Raw genomic sequence first — 17,492 nt, 5'->3', positions numbered from 1 at the left:
TCTGGTCTCCAGCTTACCCTCAACCTTTTCTCTGATCATATATTTATTCCTCCAATACGCCTATTTAATTTAAATTTACTCAAAAGGTCAAGATGTCTTGGATCCAAATGTTACAATTGCTCCTAAAAATAATGCAACTTTTGTAAGCGCTGTACTTCCCAGCAGCCCAGTAAGTTCTCTTCCTGTAATGTTAATTTTTCTTGAATGTTGCCTCAAAACCAGCAAGAGTGATATTTATCCATAGACACATGAACTAACTGAAGGGGAAAAACAGCCACATTCATCATCTGAAGTGACACAATTTCAATAAAATTTTACTTTCAATGTTTAGTAATTATCAAAATCTGAGATATATTAGTTACTGTTTAGATCAAGTGTGTACCAACAATAGTGTAATATATTTGCTATTATTGACTATATCCACTTTATTGACTATTATTCACAATAGTCACAAAAGATGTTTTTAACGTCAGCATTTAAAAATATTTACCATTTTCGGGACTTCCCTGGTGGTCCAGTGGTTAAGACTTCACACTCCCAATGCAGGGGCCTGGGTTCGATCCCTGGTCACGGGGCTAGATCCCACATGCCGCAACTAACCCCTGGTGCAGCCAAATAAATAAATATTAAAAAAATATATATATATTTACCATTTTCAAAATTCAAGCCAAAGAAGTTTTTAAATAATTATGAATTCATTTTATGGTAATGATAAACCCATCCATGTTAATATCAATTTCATGTTTTATGAAAGATAAGTCCACTTTCCAAACCAAAACAAGTTAGTAAGAAGAGTGACACTATTTTACATTTTTACAAATGTCTTTAACATCTGGCCCAGAAGACAGCTGCATTCTCTTATCTGCTTTTGCATGTGACCTGTTACGATAATACATTTGGTTGAAGTAGATGAAGAAAATACAGCCTCTCAAAGATACGTAGCTGGAAAAGGGAGTATATTAATAGTCTTTTCGTATCACTGTGGGTATTCTTCTTTGACACAACACCAAACCCCAACAAGTGCTAGCTTCTTAAATGTGGAATCTGAAACCATATCAATAAAGTTATCATACTTTTTACATGGGAGTCCACTGATCTATCTTGCACTTTGAATGTGTTTTACAGATGCGTGACTTTGTAACATTATGCACTGTTCACTCAGAAAACATGTTGCCACTGAGTTAAGTAGATCATCCAAGTGTTGACACATCTCACTCTACAATATGAAAAATTCACATTAGTTATCACCACTAATCTCATCAGAAAATCTTAAAGTACTGGGAAGCCGCCATGTTCCTAGTGGCAATTACAAATTTTCCACAATTTAAGTTTTGCTTAAAAACTTTGAATTGTATCACTGGCAACAACTACTGTCAGTTGATTTTCTTGACATGACAGGCTCACTTGGTTCATTTTTTTAAAATGTCTAATAAACATCCAAGTCTACATAACCATAGTTTGTCAATAGTTCTTTCAGGTAAAAATGGGTTCCCATGGGAAAAAAAGAGGCTAGTTCAGCTGCCAACATTGCACACATGCTTTTCCTTGAAATAACTGTGTGTACTTCCTATGTTGTCCCACAAAATATCAAAAAGGTATATACTCAGGGTCAAGTTTTAGTAAAATTGAAGGAGTTCTTAGGTGCAACTAGCGTATTTTTTACCAGACTGTGTGGCAGCGAAGTAAACACTGACTAATAACAAGCACTGTTGGGTGCCACTGGCTGATTCACGCTCAGCTGCCAGCAGTTGTAGCCACTGCTTTTGCATCATCAATGTAAATGCCCATCCAAGTGACAATGACCGTCGTGAAAAGAGCGTTGACCAGAAAGGGGGCCACGGACCACGTTTCAAGACTGTAGGGCTAAGCTATTTTGATTCCATTGGATGCATATAAAGAGTGATCTAATAAATTTACATTAAAATTTTAACATTTACAATTCATCAAAAATGACTACTACTGTACTCTGGGCATTAATGCAAAACAAAATTGCACACATCAGTTTAAAAATGTGTCACAGAGTCCTTAGGCTTTCAAAGCTCTTTTAGCGAAGATGTGAGTCAAAATTTTTGCACCTCATTCCTGAACCCAGGCAAGCACAAGAAAGTATAGCAAACGGAGCCACGTTTACTTTGCTCTCACCTGATTTTATCTCGATGATAGTTTTCCAACAAAAAAATTCACTGGAGGGTTCAGAAATATTCAAGTGTCTTTGTCTTCAACTCTCCATCAATTCCTGATCTGTTAAAATTAAAAATAGCACATTAAAATTATTTGAAGCAATAGTAAATCCCGTAACACTACTGCCTTAATACAATTCTTATTTTCATACCTTATGCACAGTTAAGCACCCACAGTTTACTTAGATGCAATCACAGTGTACAGAACCATTCGAGAATTGTAGAAATTTTTACAAATAAAGCAAAGGATAGAGAAAACGATGCTACCAAGAGACATATACTGTTGACACTGTCTTATTTTCTCCCAGCCTTCTTCTCTATGTAGGCACATATTTTACATGGACACACACACAGACTCACAATTAGTATCACTGTGTGCCTATGTTTGTTTCGGTTTTCTTCCTTTTCTTCAAGTTTATAGGTATTTTTCCACCTGTTTAAATGCAATAGTCACATTCATCATCTGAAGTGACACAATTTCAATAAAATTTTACTTTCAATGTTTAGTAATTATCAAAATCTGAGATATATTAGTTACTGTTTTGATCAAGTATGTACCAACAATAGTGCAATATATTTGCTATTGACTATATCCACTTTATTGACTATTATTCACAATAGTCACGGAAGATGTTTTTGTTCAAAGCTAAGAAAAATACCATCTCCAAAGATCATTTGTTTCTTATACTTAATTTTTCTTATGTTTTTAACCTAAAAATATTTCATGCTTGTGAATTTTATCTTTTACCAATCAATACTATTCTTTGTTCATTTCCATTCTATTTGTCTTATTTTTTAGTAAACCCAAGGTTACCACTGCCACCCTTTTCTTTTTGTAATGAATGTTTTTCATCATTTAATTAAAAACTTTTGTAGGGATTATAAATAATATTATATATACATGTATGTTGGATTTTGTTTTTTAACTTTGAGAAATTTTGTCTTTTAATTTGAAATTTTAACCCATCTAGTTTTGATTACTGAAACATTTGTTTTTACTTCCATATTTATTTTTTGCTGACTTTTTAAATTTTTTTTTAATTTTAATTTCTTATTGAGGTATAGCTGATTTACAATGTTTCAGGTGTACAGCAAAGTGATGCAGTTATACATATTTATATTGATATTTATGTATTCTTGTCCAGATTCCTTTCCATTATAGGTTATTACAATCTGAATTTTTCCTACCTTTTTCTGCATGAATTGTGCTTTGTTCCTGCGTCTCCCTCATACAAGACCCCTATGTGCTCTTACCACCCGGCTCTTTTGCTCCCCCCTCATCTCTACTTCTCCCCCAGTTCCCAGGTTATTACACAAACCAATTGTTACATTTTATGTCTTCTCTTTTAAAAATGGTATTTGTATTGGCATTAAACTCTTCCACAAATACTTAAAAGTATGTATTCTAAATTCTATATGTAAAAGTTTTTGCGACTCACTGCCATTTCTTTTATAGCACGAAGTGGCCATCCTTGAACTCAATTCTCTCTCATCGACCTGGTGACAGATGTTAAGCAATTTTTTTCAAGGTAGAAAAAAGAATCGTACAACTTGGAGCACTTGAACATGAATTATGTGTCTGGGTATAAAATTTGGGAGTCAACGTCTTTTTCCCTCAGAACTGTCTTCTGATCTTTGATATTACAGGAGAAAAGACTTAAAGCACCTTGATTTTTTACAAGTCATTTCTTTTTCTCCTTACATGCATATAAAATACTTTTTGTTTAACTTTTTAATAAGTTATTTGCCAAAATATGTTAACAGCCTGGTTTTTCCTAACCCGTTTTGGTCATTTCTAACCATTTTGCACTTTTCTTCAGAAATACTTCTTGACAATAATCTCTAGACTTTATAATCACATCTGCTTTCTCTCACCATTTTCAACCCTTCGCCTCTTACTCTGTATTACGGGCATTTGCTCTCCAAATCAACAATAAAGTTTACAAGAGCACACTTTTAATTTTTCTCATGTGCACTGCTGTGATCTGAATGTTTGTGTCCCCCCAGATTCATGTGTTGCAACCTAACCCCCAATGTGCTGGTCCTTTGAGGTGGAATGTTTGGGAGATAAGTCGTGAGGGTGAAGCCCTCCTGGGCGACATTAGTGCCCTAATAAAAGAGACACCCTGTCCCCCGCTGCCAGGGCTCCCTCACCCCTTCCTCCATGTGAGGACACATCGTCTTTGAATCAGACACTGCGGGTGACCTGAGCGCGGACCTCCCAGGCTCCAGACCTGTGAGAAATGAAGTTCTGTGGTATTCTGTGACAGCAGCCCGAACAGATTAAGACATGCACCTTGAATATTAATCTTGCTATTAAGATTTTAGGTTCATACAAACCTTTTCCTCTCCTAACTTCTTTATACTTTATGCAATTGCTTTTTCATTTCAGCTTCTCTTAAGCTTTCTGCTGTAGTTTCACAGTGTTCATGTGTAATTGAATTTTAGTGAAGATGCCAAAGGATATAAACATTTTTTCTTCTGACTCACTCTTCCTTTTTTTTGTTTGTTTGTTTTTTTTTGTTTTTTTCGGTACGCGGGCCTCTCACTGCTGTGGCCTCTCCCGTTGCGGAGCACAGGCTCCGGACGCGCAGGCTCAGCGGCCATGGCTCACGGGCCCAGCTGCTCCGCAGCATGTGGGATCTTCCCGGACCGGGGCACGAACCCGTGTCCCCTGCATCGGCAGGCGGACTCTCAACCACTGCGCCACCAGTGAAGCCCAACCTCCTATCTTTTATGGAGTTTTAATTTTTATCTACAACAGTGTTATTTAAAAGATATGATTTTCCTCCAGTAAGTCAGCACTATGATCCATCAGAAGGAACATTTTCTTTCTTCCTTTTTGTTTCACAGAATTCAAGCTCCAGCAGAACAAATAAAAGAAAAAGTGTACATCACCTAAACACCCTCCTCTTCTTCTACAGAGTTGCCTTTACAAGCAAGCAATTAATAAAATATTTGAGATCCCCTGAGTATTAAGCTATGCAAAATCCTACTGACGATCAAACAAGTTTCCAAACCTCAGAAGCAGTTGAACTTTCATGATGCTGTATAACATTTGTTCTGGATTTCATCCCTAATGTTCAGCTGTTCCAAAGCCAGAATTATTCTTTTTTCTGGTATAATTTCTCTCCCTTCCCTCCAAAAAAACAATGATGTAGGAAGCAATACGGAATTCTGAGGTGTTAATCATGGAACGAAATTTCTATTCCTGGAACACTTGTTGCCAAAAAAAAAAAAAAAAAATGCAGATAATACATGCCCCTTGTTCACACATGTGAAAAAGCAAACAAGTAACTCATGGATATATTTTTTGGTTTGAGATAAATCCATTGTAATAAATAGAGACAGTATACTATTTCCATATCCTTGGGATTATTTTGTTCAATATGAGAATCACTCAATATCTGACTCTATTCATTAATTTTTTTTCTCATTTCTCCTTTTCGTATTCTCTTCTTTTAAAATGATGTAAAGTAGTAATTAGTGAAGTGGGTGTGGGCCAGGGAGATTAGAAAGAAGTTCACCAAGACATAAACAGACATTGCTACTGGATAATAAGGTTACGAGTAATTTTCTTTTATGCCTTTCTTGATTTTTTTCCCATTTAAAACAAAAAACACATCTTACTTTTTTAGTCAAAAGAAATTGTTCTAAATCATTTAAATTATATTCCTTCTGCTTCGCTGAGCACAATAACATACTTTCCCATGCAGCAGAAATACTGCTAGCCTAACTTCACCACTGCATTCTGCTGCCATCCTGTCCCCAAGCGTCCCCGATCCTCAGGCTGGCCTCCAGAGTCCTTGCGTGAGTATGGGATCCATCCACGCCACACAGTGACGAGACCAAGGCTGTGTGGACATGGGAAGTCAAGAAGAGCCATTGGTCAGGAAGAGTGTTTGAAACCTTAAGACCACCGACCAAACTCAGGTCAACAAGGGCTTTCTACAGACACGGGGTCCTGCAGGAGGGTTCTCTCCTAGATAAATTTTCCAGAGTCCTCAACTCGCCCTGCAGGAACTCTAAATCAATATTCAATTGCTTATGACTTTCTGTTTCTAATTAACATGTATCTCAACCGGATGGCTGAATGGTCTTTTGTACACTGGGAAATCGTTATCGGGGGCGCTCTTGTCAGCTCCTTGAAAGACATGTACTTAATTACTGAGTAAGTGTATGGTCTACATCATGTCAGACCTCCAGACACCCAGTGGGAGAGATTATTAAGCAGACTAGAACAAATATCTAAAAATTTTCCACGGTCACTTTAACTAGATCGCAGCCAGGTAAGAATAAAAATGCATAACCATATCCAAGGAGAGTTAGAAGTCTCACACACACACACAAAGTATGCTCTGAAACTATATGTGTATCCACATAGATCTGGCATGCAGCATGTTCAAGAAACAGTGCAATTTTTGAGAGGCTAAATTCTTCACTTTTTAGAAATAGCTGAACAGCTTCAAGAAGTTAGACACCCTTCAATACACCAAAAATGCAACTTTCAAATGACTTGACAGAATAGCTACATATAAAAGAAGAATGTGATTAATTATTTTTACGTCTAAAACCGGGAAGGAAAAGAAGTATTGTGAGTAGTGGCGAAACACCTACCATTTAACAGGCAGAATGCTCTACACCAAATATCCTGCTAAGAATCTCTATAAACGCTCTTATTGACCAGGAACGTAGGTGTGATGATCTCTAGTCTATGGACAAGGAAATTACATCTCAGAGAGTGTTACACCCAGGATCGCCCAGGCAGTGGTGGCAGAGTGGGGATCAGAATTCAGGCATGCTACCCTCCAGAACCAATGTTCTTTCTAAGGTCTGACCGCCTCGCCAGTGAGGGATTTAGGATTACAAATACAAGTGGGGTTTTTTATTTTTCCTAATCCCATTGTGTTACACATTTTTAAAATATTCATGTATGTCCAACGTTGATCATAACAAAAGATGTGAAATGACCGGCATAATTATGTCAACACAGACCAGGGTGGCAGATGGAGGATTCCGGGTCCTCTTCATTTTTACGTTTCACAAAGACATCTACAGACGGAACGAGACCTCACCACATCCACGCCGAAGGAATTCTTAATGTCCTGGCCCGTGTGGATGCTTTCAATCATTTGAAACCGGCTTTTGTAATTGTCAAAATGTCTGCACGCCTTTGTTTCTAAATCACAGAAAGACTGTGAAGGAAGTTAAATAGAAAATTAAGAAAGAGGCGAAACACAACAGCCTCTATACTGTCGACCTTGATTCAGAACAAATTATTTAGCTGTGAGCTAGCATCATCCCAGCCCTCCTTCCAGCACAGGTTTTCTTTGTGTGATGCACTCTGCTCAGCTCGAACAAAGGGAAATTGGTAGGAAGATAATTAGATCTTCTTTGTAAAAACGACCTAGCCGTAGCAACTTTAAAACCACCTGCATCTTTTCAGCAAATGAAATAATACATAAATATAAATGTTTCATGCTGTTATCAAACATTGATAATGAAGGTTTTAATATTTATTGTTACCTTTGGCCAAAGCCCGAGTTCACTCTTGAGCAGGAGAGACACAGAGAGGTGAGGATTGCCTTTGGGTACCACTGATTGGGATGGTATCAGTATTAGAAGATCCCCGTGGAAAAGGGGGCTTGGCCACAGCACTCTTCATCCTCTTAACATTTCTTTCTCTGCATCTATCTGTAATCAGCTTTCTCTCAAATTCTAATAGATTCTTCTTCTCCTTCTTCTTCTTTAACATCGGGCTCTGTGCTTCTTCCCAATCAGGGATATTTAAATGATCCTAGATCCTTCTGTAGTCCACAGAAGGAGTTTTCCTGGCTATGCCCTGGAGATTCCATTGTCCCCACGTTCGGAATGACTCCAGGCAAAATGGTTTTCTACGAACATCAAAGTATTTTGAGCAGTACCCAGAAACCTTATGAATGTGAAGTTCAAGTGTTTCCATCTGCACCTCTCCTCTGCCGCTGGTAATTGAGGCAAGGTCGGGGTAGAGTCTCAGCCACAGTTGGACGGAGTGCACACCTGGCCATTAGACAGAGGGGCGCGCTTCGTGCCAGGAGGCATTCTGGAAGCTTCACTTTGCAGGTGTCTAGTCCTCACAACTACCTTACAAGGTAGGTACACATCATTATGTCCATTTTAGAGATGGTGAAACCGAGGTATGGAGTCATTAGGAAACTTCCTCGAAGGTCACATAACTCATAAATGGCAGAGCTGGGGCTTGAACCCAGGCAGTCAGGCTGCAGAACCAGAGCCCTCAGGCATGTCCTATGCCGCCCTGACCCTAGCAGGGAGCCAGGGGGAAAGGAAGCTCCCCATCTCGTTTGAACCTCAGGGTAAAAACCCACTCCCACCTACTTACTACAATTCTTTACCTGTCACCTCAGATAGAAGAGCCGCACAGCACACCTGAGCTGCACCTGCTGCCCACAGACCCTCTGCCCTAAATTCAAGTCACCGAAGTGAACTCCCAGCAGCAACCCTTGTGCTCACATCCAGGCAGATAAATGCATTTCGGTCTTCACTCTCCTCTCCGGTCTTAGGCCGCCCTGGTCATTCACGCTCCTTTCAAGCATCTTTTATATTAAACTCTGTTTAATATAAACAGAGTTTATACTTCCCGCCCAGCACCCCCCTCATCCCAGGACGCTCCCAACACTTCCCGCCCAACACCCCCAACACTTCCCGCCCAGCACCCCCCTCATCCCAGGACGCTCCCCCGCTCACCTCCCTGCCAGCCCCACAGTCTCCACCACCCACTTCTTGTCTCCTATTAGAACTATTAAGGTCCACACCCTACTAACTGGTAAGCAGGGAAGAAACATCTTTTTCTTCTCGGTCTTTCTCACAGCACCTTCCTTTTGTTACTTGGGTCCTCTCCCCTCTCTCTCCACGCTCAATAACAACGAAAAAGAAAAAGAAAAGAAGGGCATGCGTTCCAGCCACAAAGCAGGAACCATATTGCCAACCGTATTTTGCACTACAAAATTCACCTTTTTGAAATACTGCCTCAATTTATTTTCAAAAAATATTTTCCTCTAAAGTAATGCTTGTAGTTCTTTGACACAGGTGGAATTGCAAAGGATGATGTAGTGTCATGATAGCTGCTGTTAGACCCTGATGGGGTGTGATTTACAGACACTGTCCTGATAGAAAAAAATATCTGTCACAGTGACATCGATTGGTGTTTTGACTGGGGAGGTTAAGCCATTGAAGGGTGCTGTCAGGAGGGAAAATGTAGGGAAACTCCTCCTTGTTTGATAGCTTCTAGCCTGGAGAGCCATTCCAGACAGAGACTTGCAAATAAAAACAGAATGTGGCATCCACTGAAATCATGTTCCGTAGGGTCTCATCAGACATCCTACCAGCAGGGTGGCCAACCAACTCAGTTTAATATCGGGGCTTTATTTCCAACCCTCCTCCCACTACCGAATTAGAAAGCTGTGAACTCATTGACAGATCAAATTATTCAAAACAACTGCAGTTGTGTGTATGACAATCTCAGTTATTCAGGAGTTTCCAGTTTTGTGAGATGTTTTGTCTTCAAATGTCTTGTTTCACTGTCGACTAGATACTAAAATCTTTTTCTTTATGCATCGATGGGGCCAACGGGGGGAAGGAAGAAAATTCAATTTAGTCCAAAGTCATTACACCCAGAGACTGTCGAGACATTGAAGAGACCTTAGAAATTATTTAGTACACCACGTAATGTTGCAAATGAAGAAAGTAACTATCAGAGTAAAGAGACTTTCCAAAAACACATATCTCATTAGTGATAAAACCGATTAATAATTCTGGAAACCAACCTCCACAAAGAGTATTTTCTTCTAGACATAAAACGGTACTGATTAGAAGCTCTTCTTAATAATTACTGTTGAAGATTTTTAAAAATCCAAACTGAGGATGACGATCTTATTTTTCTATGTGACTCTGAAGTTACCAATTGACACAAACTGTCGCAAATATCGGTTAGATAAACATTCTGGAATCACATCAACCAATGTTTTCCCTTGTTCTCCTTCCTGTATTTCTCTTTAGAGCCTAGAAATTACGTATGTGAAACAAAATAGCCTGTAAATAATATCTTCTTAATTTCTTAAATCTTCCCCTTCACTCTGACATATCAGGGGGAGGAATTTTAAAGGGACAAAGGAAGAGAATGAAGATCGAGGCACTCAGACCCACCCCAGTAAATGCAGAAGGTACACCCCCAGACCTGTTATATTCTCCTCTCCAGCCAGGAAATCCACCCCCAATACGTGGTCCATTCCCTCCCTTTGCGACCTCCAGGACCACCCATCAAACCTCAGCCTCCCCCTTCCCTTGGGCTTCTCCAGCCTGTGGACCACCTGTGAACAGACAGCACTTTGAGGTCCTCGGACACAGACAAAACAATCAGTTGAGGAGCTGCTTTTGTCACTTTTAAACCAACTGTATGGCATTTTCTAGGCACAAAGCAAGAATTTTACTTCCTCATCCTCTCTTCCCTGTCGTCCCCCAGAATAGAGTTGTAGGCTGTTGAAAGGAAAAGTGTGGAAGAATGAACTTGATGTGTGATAAGAAATGATCATAATAAACAGGGTTTTGCTTCCTTTATCTCCTTTGATACGAAGATAACTCCGTTATTCACATCTCAAATTACTCAAAGATATATTGGATTACTCGGCCTCCTTATTGGCCAATCAACACCACATAGGTTGAGTGAGGGACCACCCTCCCCCCTCTGCCCTTGGGATTTCATCAAAGAGGCCACCCTGAAGTTTCCGGGCCGCTGCATCAGTGATGTGAAACTCATCTATCACTGACCACCGTCAACATCTCTTATCCACCATCCCAAGATACCCGTCCCCCCAACCCTGCCTGCACTCATAGATGCTTAAGTTTCTTGACACACAAAAATACAAATAGCATAAAATATATTAATGAATCCCACAATCTTGCTGTCTTTGATCCATGTCTTAAAAGAATACAGTAATAAAACCACGACACTGTAATACAGAGAAGTTTTTTTTGTTTTAGACAGGATATAACAGCCATTTACTTTAATTTACCTCTTAACTTTTTTCATTTCTTGAAGGGAACCATTCTGTTGTACTGTAAACCTGCTAAAAATTCAAGTGTGTTTAAAGCACTTGCATTTTCAGATGTAATATTAGGGGGAAAAACCTAAAACGGTCATTGGATTTCCACTGTTCTGATTGTCTTATAATTCTCCTTCTTTGTAAGAATGTACTTTTAAATATATTTTAAGAAATATCATTTTTTTAAATGACTAGAAGTATTTCAACATAAAGACTTACTTTCTAACTCAAAGCTGGATTTTTTTTTCCCTTGAGTTTCAGAGAAATAATCTCCTTATGGATGTGAATTGTCTAGTTTTTGTTTAAAAAATTATATATTAATGAAAGAAGAAAATGCCACTAAAATATTTTATGTAAATGTTCGGAATGTGACCTTTTGAGATTTTTTTTCTCAATATTTTCATGTTTAGAATATTTTTTAATTTGCAACATAGAGATTTTTTTCGCCAGAGTCAAGATATTGACTAAGATGTAATTATGGCACTAGAATACAGTTTATTTAGAATTAATTTCTGGAGGGTTAAGAAATTTCTCTCCCATTCCCACCCAAGATTAGTGCTCTTCAAATCTTTTACAAATATGCCCTGCATATAAATATAACCTTTACGATAATATAAGTAGTAAAAAGATAAAAGTTATATGAAGTCTCCAGTTTTTCAATCAATATACAGTACGTTTACAAACTGCTTTTCACTTTAGGGAGACCCAGAAGAGAATCCATATCTATTGTCAGAGAAATAGACAAAACAACAAGAGTTTCAGCTACTGGGCACCAATTAGAGAATAATGGGAAGACTTTTATGCAGCTAAAAACCTTCTGGGACTACTTGCTTTTAATGGACAGTAACCGTTTTGAAACACAATCTTTACAGGTTCTGTACGGAGGTCATTTAATTTTTGGAAGTTTACTTGAGTTTTTTTTCATTCACAGTGTCCGATCATAATCACTCATTCATTCATTCAATCAGCAAATTTTTTCTTTTAGCATCTACTATGGGCCAGGTACAGGATATATAGAAAGAAAAATTACAGCCTCTGGCCTCCCTGAGCTTACAGTTAAGAGATGACACAGAGTGGAAATCAATGATCTGTGCATGTCAGATAAAGGTTATAATGTGGGCACATTCCATGTGCAATAGACACGGGGGTCGGTACCTAAGCAATGAGCACCTGGGTGTCAGATGCTCTGCTTAGCATCAGGATTACAAAGATGAAGAAGAAAACAAAAGCCTACCACGAGGTGACAACTGCCATAGCAAAGAAGTGCACAGATGCCCTATTAACACAGAGACGGAGGTCTGGCTCAAGGGAGGGGAGCTACCTTAAGACATTGCCAGGACATTCAAATATACCTGAAGTATCAATACTTGCATTTACAGATTTAATATTTGGGGAACAAACTTAAGGCACGAGTTGAATCTCCACTGCTTTAATTCTCTCACAATTTGCCTTCTTCATAAGCATACACTTTGTTTAGATCAGGATGCCTAGAAAACAGGAGGTCTTCTGGCCTCGGAGAGGGGAGAGCCACATCTGGGAAGTGAAGGGTTTTGCGTGGCTGGAATGCAGGGGATCCCTGACAGAAAAGATCAGACCTGGGAAGGAAGTTGGAGCTAAGTCCCAGCTTTGAACGCCAACCTGAGTAATTGGGATTCCATCCCACAGACCATGGGAGCCACCGAAGGTTTTAGGAGGGAGAGAGATGTGATCAGGTTTGCATTTTTAGAAAGGTCACCGAGCAGTTGCGAAGGGCTTGCCCTGAGTCTGACTCGGACCCCACACACAGGGGTCAAATGGGGCTCAGTCCAGCCCCATTTTTTAGGACACATCCTCACCACGAACAGGAGCAACAGAAAGGTACCAGCACGCAGTCGGGCTGGCTGTGGTCCCGCGCTCACCTGGAAGCCTCCTTCCCCCACGCGCCCTTCTGCCTTTGCAGTCCCTCCCCTCCACCCTCCGGGGATACGGTCCTTGTCCCACCCGCAGCTTTTCTGCCTTCAGGCTTGGCCTTTTTAGTCCCAGCTTCTTCTTTCTTTCTCTAAGAGACCCTATGTCTCAGATCTACGGATCAGATCCTGCCCACGGTTCCCCATCATTACAACCTAAGAGTGTCAACTGAGGCCGCGTACGGTTTTCTTCTCCCCAGGTCCCAAGTCCCCCTCCCTGATGGACCCTTGTCCACTGGCCCGAGCTCACGACTCCTGCCCTTCCCTGTCGTTGCTGCCCCATCCATGTGCCAGAGGAGAATGCTCCCCACAGGTGGCCACAGGCAGAAATGACCCTCTAGTCCCAGCCCTAGTGTCCCAATAGGACCTCCATCCTCTCCAATTCTACATCTGTCTGAATCAAGTCTTTACCTTTTGAGCCCTTTTTTCTAACCGTGATCACACTATACCCCCTGGGCTGGCTTCCCAGACCCAAACCCTACGAGGCTGTACTTGACCTAAGGATCCGGGCATAACAAGGACCCAGCTTTGGTCTTCGTCTTTTCTCTCACTTGGTCTCTGAGATCGAGAACCTTCTCAGGCCTGCCGGAGTAGATGGCTTCATAACGGCCAGGTGATAACAAGCGTTCCCACCCTCGATGGATTCACTACCGGGAACTGGGCAATGCCCTTTACGGTCATTGTGTCTTTTATCCTCAAAGCAGCTCTGTGTCAGAGGCATCACTAGCAACATGTTACAAAGAAGCTACCAGGATACAGAGAGATTAAACAAATTTGCCATTGTGAGAAGTGACAAGGTCACTTAATAAGTCCACAGCCCTTTACCAACAAGCTATGTGGCAAAGCCTGTGTCTCCGGAGCTACATGACCCCAATCAGCATTGCTCTGGGTGCCCCTTCTCATCAGCCTGCAGCATCCTGAGTACACCCAGGAGCCGCAGAGGAAAGGTTGGTGTTGGTCTGAAATTCCCTGAAGGAGCCCGGGAAACAGCCAGGTGGATGTTTCCATGCAGCCCTTCTACACTCATTAATTCATAAAGGGGCTGGAAGCCAGAAGACACAGCTTTTTTCCAGAGGGTTTTTTTTCACCACTAGTGCCTGACAGTCTCTGACGTAAATGATACAGTACCTGGGGCTCCCCTCTGCTGCTCTCCCGGTGGGGTCCAGGTTATGTAAGTGCCTCACCACGAGGCCTTTCACTTTCAGGAATAAAACTATCTTGGATTTAAGACAGACTCTTTTCACCATAAAAATAAATAAATAAATGAAATAATGCCACGTGCAGCAACATGGATGGACCTAGAGATTATCATACTAAGTGAAGCAAGTCAGACAGAGAAAAACAAATATCATATGACATTGCTTGTAAGTAGAATCTTAAAAAATGATAAAATGAACTTATTTACAAAATAGAAACAGACTCACAGACATAGAAAACAAATTTATGGTTACCAAAGGGGAAAGGGGCAGGAAGGGATAAATTAGAAGTTTGGGATTAACCTATGCACACTACTATATATAAAACAGATAATCAACAAGGACCTATTGTATAGCACAGGGAACTCTACTCAATATTTTGTAATAATCTATAAGGGAGAAGAATCTGAAAAGGAATATATATATATATAGGTGTGTGTATATACACATATACTACCAACTAAGAGTACTGTAGAAATTTAATGAGTTGACATAGGACAAGTGCTTGGAACCATGGCTGGTACATATCTATCTATCTGAATCACTGTGCCGTACACCTGAAACTAACATGATATTGTAAATCAACTCTACTTCAATAAAAATTTTTAAAGAAGGAAAGTAATCCATTTCAATACAACAGTTAAGAAATATAGAAACAAATAAATGAGCACTAAATAAGCAACAACAACAAAAAGACAGACTCTCTTCGCACAAATCCCACCGATGAAAAACCACCTGGAGCAACTTCCAAATGTGGTAGACGTTATTTTTTTTAGAAAATTTAAGCTGAGGAAAATACGTCGGCAATCTTGCTGACTCCACCCGTGTCGGCCTGTTCTGCTTTCTCTTGTTCTAAAAGGCCCTGAGAATTTAGGGGGTGTCACATTGCACTGGACAGAGGCCCTGGTTTGATAGGTGAAATATCTTTCTGACCGGATGATATATCCATTCACATGTATTTATAAAATGCAAGTGACCTTTTGAATGTGAAAGGTGGGCAAGTCTTTTAATAGATTATCCCTCCACGTCCAGCTGGTGTAAAACAAAGACACACTTGTTCAAGATAAGGGGATAAATGACAATAAAGTCACCGAACATCAATTTGCTATCAGACAGAGATTGCTTTGTGAAAGTTTCCCCTAAGATGTTACAGAGACTATGAAGTAGTCTACACACTTAAAATCACACACAACTTGATTTTCTATGCCGGAACCTCTTAAAATACGTACACATAATGACATTTTCACTCATATCTACTGGGCTATAAAGCAAAAGCACAATTTCTAAAGCTGTTACCGAATTTTTTAAAGGAATAAATACGTAACAGAAAAAAATCAATTCAGACATATCCCTTTCTTAATTAATAAATTAAGTTGCCATTTATCATCTGTCTACTAGATATTGGGCAGGATGCCAGGTGCTTTACATATATTAACCCCAGCAATAATTCTCTAGGAGGTTAGTAGGTATTGTCTGTTTTATAGGTGAGAAAACTGAGAAGTTGTATGACTTCTCCAAGGTCATATAGCTCGTAAGAAACAGGTCAGGAATTCAAATCTAAGTCTGTTTGTCTCTAAACGCTGTGCCCTCTCTACCGAGCACCATAGCTAGCATGAGCCCAGGAACCTTACTGACTGGATATTCATCCCAACTGTGACGTGATGTGATGTCGGGTCAGTTACTTAACCTCTTTGTTCTCCAGTTTCCTCATCTATTAAAATAAGAATAGAGCACCTACCAACTAAGAGCACTGTAGAGATTTAATGAGTTGACATAGGACAAGTTCTTGGAACCATGGCTGGTACGTACTAAGTGCTCAGAAGTGGATGGGGTCAGTGTCATCAGTATCATCGTTGTTATTACTGCTATAGCAACCACGCAGTGCTTCCTGCACTCCTCCCCAGCCTCTATCCCACGTCCCGTGCCCCTTCACAGTTACACTTAATAAAAGAAAAGTCCATTTCCTAAGTGCACATCCACAGTCACGGCTGCAGCATACACCGCCTCTCTACTGCAGAGACTGTTCTTGTGTAGACTACCACGTGTTCACCAAACCCCTCAGCTTTACCTTCTAGGGACGCATTCAGACCACAGCTCCCAGCCTCCTTGCTGTTGGGCGTGGATGCAGCTCCAGCCAGCTGAACGTTGATGAAAGTGACGTGTGGTCCCTGAAGAAGCTCCCCCCTGGGATCCTTTCTCTCCTCCTCCGTCTGCAGACCTGAGGTTGGCAATCCACCTTCAGAGTTCAAAGCCCCAAAGTGTCACAGAGCCACAAGGGAAAAGGACTGCATCCCCATGGGACACTATGAAACAGGGCACCCCCCCACCCCCGTGCACCTCAAGCCAATTGCAAATTGCACAGAGCGTTAGTTAGGCCCTTGAAATGTTGGGGTTGTCTGTTACAGATGCTGAGTTGCTTACCTTAACTAGTGTGTCCACGCTGGCTTCTCCATCCTCTCTCCTCACCTTACCTAAGCTCTCAGAGAACTTTGTCAAGCACGTTCTTCTGGTAGCTTCTGTGACATCGCGCTCGTTTCCCCCTGACGCCCCTGCACGTTCCTTCTCAGTTTCCTCTGCTGGCTTCATATCCTCCACTTCAAGCTTTCTCTCTAAAAGCCTAGATCATAAACGTTTTAGACTTGGTGAGCCATGCGCAATCTTGCATATTCTTCTTTGTTTTCTTTACAAGCCTTTAAAAAAAACAAACAAACAAAACCTTTCTTAGCTGGCAGCCATACAGAAACAGGGCCACAGGCTGTGGTTCGCTCACCTCTGCTCTAGCGAACTGTCAAGGCAGAAGTGCCCCCTTTCCAGCTCAGCCCCAACCTCTCCTGTCTTTGCACTGCCCACTCCCTCTGGAGAGCCTTATCCAATCCCATGCTTTACACACCCGGGTATTAATGTCGCTTAGATAAATATCTCCAGAGCTGACCTTTCCCTGGTGGCACCAACCTAACTGGACCGCTGCTCACTTGCCTTTTCCCCTTGGATACCTACTAGGTCTCAAACACAAAAAGCAGAAAGAGGACGGCTCATTCTCCTTCACACATGTTCCCAGATCTATAAAGACAG

At 40.7% G+C, this 17,492-nt stretch overlaps 1 long non-coding RNA gene across 1 annotated transcript; it reads right to left on the bottom strand.

The window, feature by feature from the left end:
- Window positions 1–500: 500 nt before the first annotated feature.
- Window positions 501–17,105, bottom strand: LOC307192136. Its single transcript, XR_013829984.1, has 4 exons — window positions 16,842–17,105; window positions 16,489–16,656; window positions 2,143–2,241; window positions 501–602 (listed from the first exon to the last, which is right to left on the bottom strand). It is a non-coding gene; the product is annotated as an uncharacterized lncRNA (long non-coding RNA).
- Between the last annotated feature and the right edge of the window lie 387 nt (window positions 17,106–17,492).

This window comes from Stenella coeruleoalba (assembly GCF_951394435.1).
Source record: "Stenella coeruleoalba genome assembly, chromosome: 1".
Lineage (NCBI taxonomy): Eukaryota > Metazoa > Chordata > Mammalia > Artiodactyla > Delphinidae > Stenella > Stenella coeruleoalba.
This window is presented reverse-complemented; position numbering and strand designations above follow the sequence as displayed.